Genomic DNA, 13563 nt, shown 5'->3' on the forward strand with positions numbered 1-13563 from the left:
AGGACCTCCTTCCTTCCGTGGCCCCTCAAGATCCGTCCGCCATCTTCTTGCGGGGCGGACGTAGAGAGGACGGCAACCACGCATGCGCCGATTGGCGCCGGCCAACCCACGCACGCGCGGATGATGCCAGTTATGCGGCGCCGGCCGCGTCATCTATGCGGCGCCGCCTTTACGAGGGTGACAAGGCCTGGCGCGTGTAGATGACGCGGCCCCGATCCTAGCCCATTGTCAGGACCTGAATCGGTCAGGATCGGGGCCGTTTCGCGCCATCGTGAACCTCGATGGCGTTCACGACGGCGCGGCCACTTCGGCGTGGGAGTGGAGAATCCCGCCCAGGAAGTTAGGAAGCATGAATGGCAGAAAAGGCGACAACACAGGAGTATTGATTCTCTGGTTCTTATTCCCTTTGGGCTCAAGTGTTGGTGAATTTACTGTTATATGTAAGTGAGACAATAGGCCTGATTCTCCGGTCCCCCAGCCGCATGTTGTCCAGTAGTGCACAATTGGTTGACTGTGGGATTCTTTACGCCTGCCGCTTGTCAATGGGATTTCCCATTGAAGTCACCCTATGTCGCCGGGAAACGTGTGGGTGGAGGTGCGCTGCCAGCAGGAAAATAGAATGCCAAAGGCCGGATAATCCTGGCCAATGAATACCAACGAGGGCTATTTGACTGTGGGGCGTAGCTCATGATTCCGTTCTTCTTCCTGGCCAACCTAACCTTTGTGTCATATTTGACTCTGGAATGATCTGCTGACAACATTTAAAAATAAAGTATTTCCTGAAATGTGAGTGTTGCTGGTAAGACCAATATTTGCTGCCCATCCCTAATTATCTTTGAACTGAATAGCTTGCTAAGACAATTCAGAGCAGTCAAAAGTCCACATTGCTGTGGGTTTGGAGTCACATGTAGGCCAGACCAGGTAAGGATGGTAGTTTTCATTCCCAAAAGGACACTATCATTCTCTTTTTCTGTGGTACAGTGGTTAGCATTGCTGCCTCACAGCTCTGGGGTACCAGGTTCAATTCCAGCCTCGGGTGACTGTGTGGAGTTTGCACTTTCTCCCTGTGTCTGTGTGCGCCGCCGGGTGCTCCGGTTTCCTCCCACTGTCCAAAGATGTGCAAGTTAGGTAGATTCGCCATGCTAAATTGCCCCTTAGTGTCCAAAAAAGTTAGGTGGTGTTACTGGGCTACGGGGTTAAGGTGGATGCGTGGGCTTAAGTAGGGTGCTCTTTCCAAGGGCCGGTGCAGACTCGATGGGCCGAATGGCCTCCTTCTGCACTGTAAATTCTATGATTCTGTTCAAGTGAACCAGAAGGGTTTTTGCGCCAAGCGATGAGACTAGTTTTCAATTCCAGAAATTATTAATCAGCTGAATTTAATATCCATCAGCTGCCATGGTGGGATTTGAACACAATTGCCAGAGCATTAGGCTGGGTCTCTGGATAATTTGTGCAGTGACATTGCTATTATACCATTGTCTCATCCAATATTCACATCATTGCTACGACAGCCTCTTTCCACTTCTGTAACATTGCCTGACTTAGTCTAGTCTCAGCACATCGGCTGTTCAAAACCTCATTCATGGCTTTGTTACCTCTAGACTTGACTAATGCACTTCTGGCTGGTCTCCCACACTCGACAAAGTTGAAGTCATCTAAAATTCTGTCTGAATGCACAAAAATCCCATTTCCTCATCACCCCTTCTTTCACTGACCCACATTGACTCCCCAGCAGTCACGCAACATCTTGCTGTTAAAATTCTTTTTCCTTTCAGATCGCTCCATGCCTGCGTTTCCCAATCTCCTCCTGACCCGCAGTAATCCAGGCTGGGTTGACTGTATTCATCGCCTTCTGGCCTCATGAGCATCCCTGATTTCAATCACTCCATTGGTGGCTGCACCTTCAGCTGCCTATAGGTCCCAAGCTCTGAATTCCCTCAACCCTCACAAAGTTTGATAAGTATTTAGATGAGCCACCATAGCATACAAGGCCATGGACCAGGTGCTGGAAAATGGGAGTAGAAATGATAGGTGCTCGATAGCTGGCACAGACATGATGGGCTGAAGGGCCTCGTCCTGTGCTGAAAAACTCTCTGATTCTGCCTCACTGCATTTCTACCACACTTTCCTTCTTTTAAAACCTACTTCTTTGAACAAAATTTTGAATATCCGACCTAACATTGCCTTATGTGGCTTTGTATCATATTTTGTTTTATAATGTTCCTGTGAAGGGCTTGGGCGTTTTATTACATTAAAGGCACTATATACATTATTAGCATAATGTTCATCCTAACCCAGTCCATGTCCAATGTCCATATCAACCCGCCGCAAATTCCAAGTCCCCCTTACCATTCCCCACACTGATTACGATTTTGTTTGACAAAAATCAAGTGACAATTTGAGGGGCTAAGCTGATGAATACTAAACCCGGTGTGAAGAAAACCACTTCCATCGGGTAAGCTGACTGCAAAAACAGTCCAGGAAATCTCCTCATGATCATCACAGGAAAAAAAAAACCTGGATTCTTACAGATTCAGGAAAGTAAGTCTTTCATGATATATTGTAAATCAGGCAGTTTCTAGATTTACACCTGAAAATATTCAACAGAAGAAGTTGGTGCAATATTCGAAAAGAGCATTGGCTGAATCAATCACAAATCGCAATACATCCGTATCACACATTTTAATTCAATATTAGTTTGCTGAACAGATAGGATCATTTGCAAGACCATAGACTATTGTACAACGTGTACCTTGTCATAAGATTTTCTAGTGAAGTACACAGTGCCTGTGTCCCAGCAAACATGACTCTGCTGTATGTTCCAGTTCAAAAGGAAAACAAGCCCTCCTTCAGGGCAGCACGGTAGCACAAGTGACTAGCACTGTGGCTTCACAGCGCCAGGGTCCCAGGTTTGATTCCCGGCTTGGTCACTAATGTGTGGAGTCTGCACGTTCTCCCCGTGTCTGCGTGGGTTTTCTCCGGGTGCTCCGGTTTCCTCCCACAATCCAAAGATGTGCAGGTTAGGTGGATTGGCCATGCTAAATTGCCCTTAGTGTCCAAGGGGTTAGGAGAGGTTATTGGGTTGCGAGGATGGGGTGGAAGTGAGAGCTTAAGTGGGTCGCTGCGGACTTGATGGGCAGAATGGCCTCCTTCTGCACTGTATGTTCTATGTTCACTTTGCTCGGATTTGGAAGCAGTTTTCATGAATATATCTCGAGTGAGAGAGCACTTCTGCACCCAGGTGCCTTTTTGTGTACTGAGAGATTTTACAAGGTCCCACGCACATTTCCCCATTGATCTTTATGGTTATGGGGGCAGGTGATTAAACCAAAGTGTCTGGTCTTTTCAGAGAATTAAAGACCATGAAACAAAAAATTTGAGTTCTCTCTGAGGGTTCTGATGAAAGGTCATTGACCTGAAAATATAAACTCTGTCCACAGACCTGCTGAGTAATTACAATATTTTCTGTTTTAATCCCAAAGGGAAATACCTGAAGTTGCAACAAGTCAATACGTTTTGCATCCATCTCTCCATTAGGCTGGTTAGCTGGCAGCAGTGTCAGCATTCTGTGTGCCAAGTGATCAATAACAGTTTACTCTCACTTGTTCAGCACAAAATGTGTTCTCTTCAGTACTTTGTCCTTATGTTAACTCAATATCAATAGACTTTTAAAAAATCATAATTATAGACACTTGTAGCTTGAGATCACTGTATAACACAATGATAAGGACACCATATCGGCAGAATGAGAGAGAAAAGACTTTCATAACCTTGGGGTTGATTCTCTGTTTGAGAGATTAAGTGCTGATTCCGGGACTGAATGCAGGATGTTCCACAATCCCGATGGAGGGACGACTGCCGGAGCCACCCAGGACACGGTAAAAGGCCAGCACTCGCATCACGTGGAACTAGTGCAATTCCAACACCCGCCGGTGTGTGATTAGCTGAGGTTGGGAATGGCATTGGAGAGCCTGACAAGCTGAAGCTGTATGTAAGCACTCCATGCCCCACACACTGCCATTCCAGCCAATAGGATGGCACCCCTGAGAGCGGTACCGAGGTTCACGGACGCAGAGCTGGAGATACTATCGTTGCCATGAAGGAGAGGTGGGACACCCAGTTCACCGGGATGTGAAGGAGGCTGCCGTCATGATATGCAAACATGCAACCAATGAACACTCAGAATAGGACACAACCAATGGGCAGTCAGGACACTATAAAAGGGATGAGGCACTCACACCCGGCCTCTTTCCACAGACAGACATCTAGAGAGTTAGACAGGGTTAATCAGCAGCATCACACCCCAGCGCGTGGCTTAGAGCGACTGAGTTACTACAGTTAGATTAGCAGAGAGTCAAACTCATTTGAGAACTGGGTTAATAGTTCAATAAACATGTTGAACTCATTTCAGAGTCTGCGGCATCCTTTAGTTAAGACTGCATAAAGTAGCAGCCTGTGTTATCCGAAGCAGCATAACACAACATGATACCAGGAGTGACTCTTCAATCTATTTAGTTCAGCTCAGCTACTGAATACAGGCCCAATGGACAAGATTCAGGCTCCTCATCAGCTCAGGACCACCGGCAATCTTAGTGTCAATTGGCGTTCATTCAAACAGAAATTTCAACTACACATGGAAGTAATCGACCTCAATGGCGCGACCGATGCTCGGAAGATAGCTCTTCTGCTCACCACTGCGGGTGACCATGTGATAGAGATCTTCAACTCCTTTCACTTTTCAAAAGGGCAGGACAAAACAAAGTACCAAACCATCCTGGACAAATTCGACAGCCACTGCTAGGTGGACACCAACAAAATCTTTGAGCGCTACATCTTCAAGCAGAGGATGCAAGTTAAAGACAAATCCTTCAACTCTTATCTAACTAACCTAAGACTGCTAGCACAATCCTGCAACTTCGGTGATATCACTGACTCCATGATCAGAGACCAAATTGTTTTTGGAGTCCACTCTGATCCTCTGCGAGAGCAATTGTTGAAAATCAAGCACATGACCCTGCCAGTCACGATTGAAACGTGTACTGTGCATGAGCACTGTAAAAATCGCTATTCACAGTACAAAACGGCAGAAAGTGAAAAACAAGCCTCCCATGAGATGGAGAGTGTTCAGGCCATCTCCCGGACGCAGCGCCTCCACATTGATGAAAGGGGCCATTTTGCGTGCTCTTCCCAGAGCCCGGAGCATGCGCAATGCATTCAGGAACACAAAGCGGCCGAAAACCGCACTGCGCAGGTGCAGATGTCCGAGAACCGCACCGCACATGCGCAACGACGCACTGAGCATCATGATGCTGACGTCATGACATGTGCGAACTGCGGCACCACCCATTTTTTAAAAACTGCCCTGCAAGAGGCAAACGCTGTTTAAACTGTGGGAAACCAAACCACTATGCAGCCCTGTGCAGATCTGCACCACCAGTCAGGAGCCAGTGCTCCCAATTCCGACAGCAGTGTGCAAATGCATGACTCTGATCCAGGCAGTGCGCTGGATCCAGATGGTGAATACCTGGACAACACTTACCGAGTGGACATTATTACGAAGTGCGAATACGCCACACCGGACACATTGCGAGTCCAATCAAACCTGCCCGTGGATTCCGAGGACGAATGGCATGCAGTGACGAAGGTCAACCACTGCCCCACCCAGTTCAAACTGGACACAGGTGTCTCCGCCAACCTGATTTCGCAGGTGGACTTCAAGAGAATCAAGAAGCCCCCACAATCCTTCCAGCTGCCTGCAAACTCCTGGACTACAATGGAAACGCAATCAAGGCACTGGGGTCCTGCCATCTGCAGGTGTCCAGCCGACACACACAAGCAAGCTTACGCTTCGAGATTGTGAAACCAGACAGGGCGTCCCTGCTAGGTGCGCACGCCTGCAAGTAACTGAAGCTCATTCAAAGGGTCTACACCACAACGTCGTCCCATTCGGATCTTCAGGCCAGCATCGACAACACCCTAACCCAGTAGCCAGATGTATTTAGCGGGATGCGCATGCTGACGTACGAGTTCAAGATTCTACTGCGGCCTGATGCCAAGCCAGTGGTCCATGCACCACGACGAATCCCTGCTCCACTGAGAGAGCGCCTGAAGGCAGAGCTCACGAGTCTACAACAAAAAGGCATCATCTCCAACGTCACTGAACCAACCGACTGGGTCAGTTCGATGGTGTGCGTAAAGAAGCCTTCGTGGGACTTACGCATCTGCATTGACCCCAAGGATCGAAACAAAAACATTATGCGGGAACATTACCCCATCCCGAAGAGGGAGGAAATCACGAGTGAGGTGGCACACGCGCGCTTCTTCACAAAATTGGACACATCCCAAGGATTTTGACAGATCCAACTTGAAGAATCCAGCAGAAGGCTCTGCACCTTCAACACGCCTTTTGGCAGATTCTGCTACAACCGAATGCCATTTAGCACCATCTCGGCATCAGAGATTTTCCATCGCATCATGGAACAGATGATAGAGGGAATACAAGGGGTTCGTGTCTACGTTGACGGTATCATAATCTGGTCCACAACCCCAGAGGAACATGTGTCGCGACTCAAGAAAGTATTCCGACGCATACATGAACATGGCGTCCAAGTGCTGTTTTGGGACATCCACGCTGACGTTCCTGGGCATTCAGATTTTGCGACACGGTGTGCACACGGACACAGACAAAATTAAAGCCAGCGAGGAACTGGAAGTCCCCAAGGACAAGAAGGCAGTACTGCGCTTCCTGGGAATGGTCAATTTCCTTGGCAATATTCATCCTGAATTTGGCACACACCACAGCCCTAGGCAACCTGGTGAAAAAAATCAACCGCCTTTGAGTGGAAGATGGAGCACCGAACGGAGTGGCTGGAGCTGAAATCCAAGCTCACCACAGCACCCGTCCTTGCAATCTTTGACCCAGACCGAGGGACCAAGATATCCACAGATGCGAGTCAGGAAGGCATTGGGGCGGTGTTGCTTCAAAGAGATGATACGTCATCCTGGGTACCAGTAGCATATGCGTCACGGGCAATGACACCCACTGAGACCAGATATATGCAGATTGAGAAGAAGTGTTTAGGTCTTCTCACCGGCATCCTCAAATTTCATGATTATATCTACGGTTTGCCAACATTTACTGTTGAGACGGATCGTAGGCCTCTGGTCCACATCATCCAAAAGAACCTGAATTACATGATGCCTCATTTGCAGAGAATTCTGCTCAAACTCCGAAGGTATGATTTCAATTTGGTGTACATACCTGGCAAGGAGCTCATCATCGCCGATGCATTGTCCCGCTCCGTCACCTCACCCAGTGAACCACTGGAGATCACCCAGCACATTGAATTGCAGTTGGAGCTGTGTGCAAGCACTCTCCCGGCAACAGATGAGAAGATCGTTCTCATCCGAGAAGAGATGGCCAAAGACCCCCTGTTGCAACGGGTCATCCACAACCTCAGCAATGGCTGGCAGAAATGTCAATGCCTTCAATTCTACAACGCTGATCGATGGCATCCTGCTATGTCAGATTCATGAGGGACACCTGGGAGTAGAAAAGTGCAGACACAGGTCCCAGCAAGCTGTCTACTGGCCCGGCATCAACCAGGACATCACTTACATGGTCCTGAACTGCGAAACCTGTCAGGTTCCAACCAGCGCAGAGCAAGGAGATGCTCCAACCACATGACCTAGAGACCTCTCCGTGGTCCAAGGTTGGCATTGACCTATTCCACGCGAATGGTCGCGACTATGTCTCAATCATCGATTACTTTTCGAACTATCCTGAGGTGCTGAAGCGGTCAGACCTCACCTCACGGACTATCATCAAAGCGTGTAAAGAAACATTCTCACGGCATGGCATCCCGAACACCGTCATGAACGACAATGACCCGTGCTTCCACAGTCGAGAATGGTCCACATTTGCCAAGAGCTACAATTTCAGGCATGTCACCTCCAGTCCGCACTATCCGCAGTCCAATGGCAAAGTCGAAAAAGGGGTGCACATCGTTAAGCAGCTCATCCGCAAGGCCTCGGACTCCGCCTCCGACATACACCTTGCACTACTTGCGTACCGGGCGACTCCCTTGTCCACAGACATGTCCCCAGCTCAACTGCTGATGAACAGGGACCTTGCGGACGGCGCTTCCAGCCATACACCTGCCCAACCTTGATCACCTCCCGATGCTGCAGATGATGCAGCAGCTTCCTGACATCCAGAAGCAGGGCAATGACGCACATGCCACCAATCTGGACGTGCAATCCCCGGCAGACACTGTCAGGATCAGGATACCAGATGGTGGGTGGTCTGCTCCAGCTGTCGTTGTTCGACAGGCCGCGCCCAGATCCTATGTCATACGTATGGCTGATGGCTCCACTGTGCGAAGGAATCGAAGGGCACTGCGAAAAGTTGCTTGCCCACAACCACTTTCCCCTCCAGTTCCACATGTCAAATTGCCACCTCCAGACACCTCGAACCATGAGGCCACCAGTCGTGCCTCCCACTCGCCTGTCAAGACACCGTCATCCCCTCCACCACCTCTCCGGCGGTCGATGAGGATCAGATGCAAGCCTCAGAGACTGGACTTATGAGCATTTGTTTTGTTTGTTCTGTTCTGTATTCCTCAGTCAGTCACATTAGACAGACACATTCACATGTATATACATCTAAAAATAAAAAGGAGGAGATGTCATGATATGCAAACATGCAACCAATGAACACTCAGACTAGGACACAACCAATGGGCAGTCAGGACACTCAGAGGACACCACAAGGGGGCATGACATAAACACTATAAAAGGGATGAGGCACTCACACCCTGCCTCTTTCCACAGACAGACAGCTAGAGAGTTAGACAGGGTTGATCAGCAGCATCACACCCCAGCACGTGGCTTAGAGCAAGCTGGTACAGTTAGATTGAGTTACTACAGCTAGATTAGCAGAGAGTCGAACTCATTTGAGAACTGTGTTAATAGTTCAATAAACATGTTGAACTCATTTCAGAGTCTGGAGCATCCTTTAGTTAAGACTGCATCAAGTAGCAGCCTGTGTTATCCGAAGCAGAATAACACAACAGCTGTGACCCGCCAATGTCAATCGGGCCTGGGCAGGCGTGGCAGAGGCCCGACATGCAGAAGAACTTAGAAGCACTGGACAAGCTGGCTAAAAGATTTAAAAACCGGAAGGCTCCGAAAATAGCCAGGAGAGCGTAAAAGGTTGGGTGTTTTGCCAGAAGCGGCCAAACTGTGACCGGGCTGTTATCAGTTGGTCAGTTGAAAAGGAACCCTGGAATGTTACACCATGAGGACAGTTGTCACCCGAGGAAGAGAGGTTCATAGAAGTATGCCTTTCTGACATAATCATACCCATGAAACTTTGATGTGGTAATTGTTGTCAGATAGTACTACTAATGTGAAATTGTCCATTTTGGCAGGAAAAATAAAGAAGAAGCATATTATCTAAATGGTGAGAGATTGCAGAGGTCTGAGAGATCTAGATGTCCTAGTGCATGAATCATGAAAGGCTTGTATGCAGGTACAGCAGCTAATTGGGAAAGCTGATAGAATATAATTTATTGTGAGAAGAATTGAGTATAAATGTAGAGAGTTGCACAGGGAACTAGTGAGACTACATTTGGAGTATACAATATTGGCCTCCTTATTTAAGGAAAGATGCAGGCACATTGGAAGCGCTTCAGAGAAGGTTTACGAGACTAATAAATGGAGTGGGTGTCTTATGAGGAAAGATTGAACAAGCTAGGCTTCTATCCACTGGCGTTTAGAAGAGTAAGAGGTGACTTGGTTTTAAAGAATTTGTTCATGGGGTGTGGAGGTCGCTGGCTGGACCAGCATTTATTGCCCATCCCTGAGGATAATTAAGAGTCAACCACATTGCTGTGGGTCTGGAGTCACATGTAGACAAGACCAGGTTTCCTTCCCTAAAGGATGTTAGTGAGCCAGATGGGTTTTTGCAACAATCCACAATGGTTTCATGGTCATCGTTAGACTTTTAATTCCATATTTTTTTTTATTGCCAATTCAAATTCTCCCAACTGTCCGAGCAGGATTCGAACTCAGGTCCCAGAGCATTACCTTGGGTCTCTGAATTACTAGTCCAGTGACAATACCTCTATGCCATTGCCTCCCCTATTTTTAAAAATAAATTTAGAGCAGCCAATTATTTTATTCCAATTAAGGGGCAATTTAACGTGGCCAATCCACCTAACCTGCACATCTTTGGGGTGTGCGAGCGAAACCCATGCAGACACGGGGAGAATGTGCAAACTTCACACACAGTGATCTGGGACCGGGATCGAACCCGGGTCCTCAGCGCCGTAGGCAACAGTGCTAACCACTGGGCCACCATGCTGCTCCTTGCCTCCCCCTGTTGTAACATATAAGATCCTGAAGGATCTTGAGGGTGGATGTAGGGAGGATGTTTCCTCTTGTGGTAGAATCTGGAACTAGGGCTCACTGTTTAAAAATAAAGGGATGCCCATTTAAAATAGAGATGAGGCTAAATTTCTTCACTCAGAGGGTCGTGAGTCTTTGGAACTCTCTTCCTGAAAAAGTGCTGGAAGCAGAAACTCTGAATATTTTTAAGGCAGAGGTAAGTAGATTCTTGGTGAACAAGGGGGTGAAAGGTTATCGGGAGTGGGCGGAGTGCAGATTTGAGATGACTATTCGAGCAGCAATGATCTTATTAAATGGAGGCCCAGGCTCGAGGAGTTGAATGGCCTACTTGTGCGCCTTGTTCATATGTCCAGAGGTAAAGGTTACAGAAAATGAAATCTTGTTAGCATGTTCTTCATTTTGGGGTCATTCAGTGAATTAAGTTATTTTAGTTTATGGTTTTTAAACATGGAACATGATGAAAACTGGAAAGAAAATCATCATCATCCAAAATCTATCATAGGATGTAACAGATAGTTGTTGAGAATCACAAACAAAATTTGTTGCATGGAACAGAATATTGGTGTCAAGGAAGGATGTAACAACTGCAATGTAGATTGAAGATATGCCAATAAAGAAGTGATGAATTCTGGTTGCCTGAGAAACATAATAATAGAGTAGAATATTGGTTCAGAGTTGAAACTTGGAAAAAGCTTATTATGCTTCTGATAAACCTCTGTCAGTGTTCAGTACCATGATAGAAACAACAAAAAGGCATTTCACATCTGCTAAAATACATAACTTGAAGTGCACAGCTATTTCTCTTTAAAGCCTACAGACACTAGTCATGGTGGAATCCTGTGCCCTTACCCGATGGTGAGTTTGGAGGCAGGGGACCATTTAATCAGGATAGCCTATTTACACTTCCTTGCCCTCTAACCAACTGAGGCCCTTGAACGAGCAACTTTCACATTGAAGGGCCTCATCTTGCTGCTGCTGGTATTAGCCCAGCAGCCTGTGGGAGACTCGCTGTGCAGGGGCCAAACCAATTTGTACCGGGATCCAAGGGCAGTTCCCTCATTCAGAGGCAATCCGTCTCCTGATCGAGGGACCTCGCGTTGTAAAGTAGTGTCTGGAAGGGGGGGGGGGTCGTGGTGTGGGGGGGAACATTGAAAACCACTCCCCAACCTGTCTTCTAACCCACAACCCCCTCCAACACAACCCCACACTTTTAACAACATAATTCAGCTATCCCTAGTTCTTTTGGTGATGTGAGGCCTTGTGTGTGTTGTACTATGAAGGAGGCCAGGAGAAAGCCTGTTGCTGGACTATTAGCCCGTTAGGTGCCTGAGTGGCACAAGGTTTAGCAGAACTAGTTGGAAAAAGGTGACGGAAGGGTCTCGCCACTGGCAGCCAAGACCTCCTTCACCTCCCCAAGAATCCATTCCATGAGAGATCCACTGACTGAATAAAAGTAATGATGCTAACAAAGTAAAGGGCATCGGTATTGTTGATGAAATATATACGCATGCCAAACATATTTAAAGACGAAGCGAAGGAAAATGTAATTGAACTACCTTTAGCTGCAGACAGTTCCACAATTATAATGAGAAATCCCCTTTCCCTATTGGAAAAATGACCTGGCATCTGAATAGTGAGACCTGTGTTTCACCCAATATTTGTCCTCAGGCCAGATTTCCAATGAGTGGGTGAGCTGTGGAGAGTACCAGGCAAAATGGGATTAAAAATTAAGCCATAGAAGTGCCATTAGCAGGACTTGGGGAAGTCGAGATGTGGAGCCATCCAGAAGGGTTGACAAAAGGCATCAGGAAGGGAGACAATTAGAACCAATATGTCAGGAAGCAATGAGTCAGAAGGCAATTGGGACAATTTGGAAGGGGCGGTTTGGAGAAGATAGCAGCTGAAGATAGGCCTTGTTATGGAATCCTGCTCTTCCTAGATCCACATTCAGATATGTATATTTTTAAAATGTAACTTGCTGGTTGTGGGCAAGATGCACGAAGCATTCATGAAGCATGAAGAATGCCCTGCATGCTCGTGAAAAGGACATTATCAGGGATAACATGAAGAACTTCATGTCTTATGAATTAGACTGCATTTTTGGATAAATCATTGGATTGATGGATACAGGTCCTTGGTAGACTAGGGCTTCTCAAATTGGGGGTCACAACCCCAATGGCTGCTGACTGAATGCTTTAAATCCTTGTGTTCCTTTTAATGGTGGGCATGGCCTAAGTACTAGGTGCTCGAAGCCTGATTCCTGCCTCAGAAAGCCAATTGAAACAATACGTGAAGATTAAAAAGTCTGACTCTGACACCCATCTTTTTTTGTGAGTGGAAATATTGAGGCATTCGAAAGGGTGCAGTAAGGGGCCACGAGGTTAATCCCTAGTTTACAACACCTTAGTTACCCAAATAGGTTGAAAGAACACTAAAGTATAGAGTGTAAAGTAGGGGGATTCATGGATACCTGGACAAATTATTTGAATGGATAGGATAAGAAAGGACATGGAGTCACACTTGCAGGTTGTATAATGGCAGAACCAAGAAGGAAAAGAAGAACTGCCTAACATCCAAGAGAATAGTAAACTTGCAGATCAAGTTGCCAGATCATGTTGTGAGCACTGATTCGTTGCATCCCTTCAATGAAAAGCTTTACATGTTTTTAACTGGAGTGAAGATCACCTTCTGGTTCGTACCCTGTAATAGAAGACAGGGACTATGTAATCACTTGGACTGACGTATATTTTGAAATGGTGTGCACACTAATACTCACGGCATGGGTTGTGGGGCCACCAATTGCTGAGAAGTATTTCAACTCAAAATATTCCAAATGGTTGTTAACTATATAATCGTGTGTGAAATTGAGCATTGTAGACCAGCAAAGTTCCAAACTGTGTTGATCCCAAGAATTATCCTCAGTGCCCCAGGTTTGGGAAGGGAGCAATGTGCCAGGGTTCCTGTTTCAGAATGCTACTCTGACAGAATGTGTATGTTTTGTGTGTGTGTGTGCACATTTAGGTGTGATAACTTTGGGTTTGATGCTTTGCTGTTGAACATATCAAACTGCAACAGAGCAGGAGGAGAGGAGAGGAAAAAATTGTACATAAGATAAAAATATCTCAACTTAATAACATCTTCAAAGTACACTGG

General features: G+C 46.8%; 1 protein-coding gene across 1 annotated transcript in view; it reads right to left on the reverse strand.

Moving 5' to 3' along the window:
• Nucleotides 1-13563, reverse strand: part of LOC140410474 (CUB and sushi domain-containing protein 1-like) — a 3392839-nt gene that overhangs the window by 293658 nt on the left and 3085618 nt on the right. The window lies entirely within an intron of this gene.

The sequence above is a fragment of the Scyliorhinus torazame genome, chromosome 4 (assembly GCF_047496885.1).
Source record: "Scyliorhinus torazame isolate Kashiwa2021f chromosome 4, sScyTor2.1, whole genome shotgun sequence".
Lineage (NCBI taxonomy): Eukaryota > Metazoa > Chordata > Chondrichthyes > Carcharhiniformes > Scyliorhinidae > Scyliorhinus > Scyliorhinus torazame.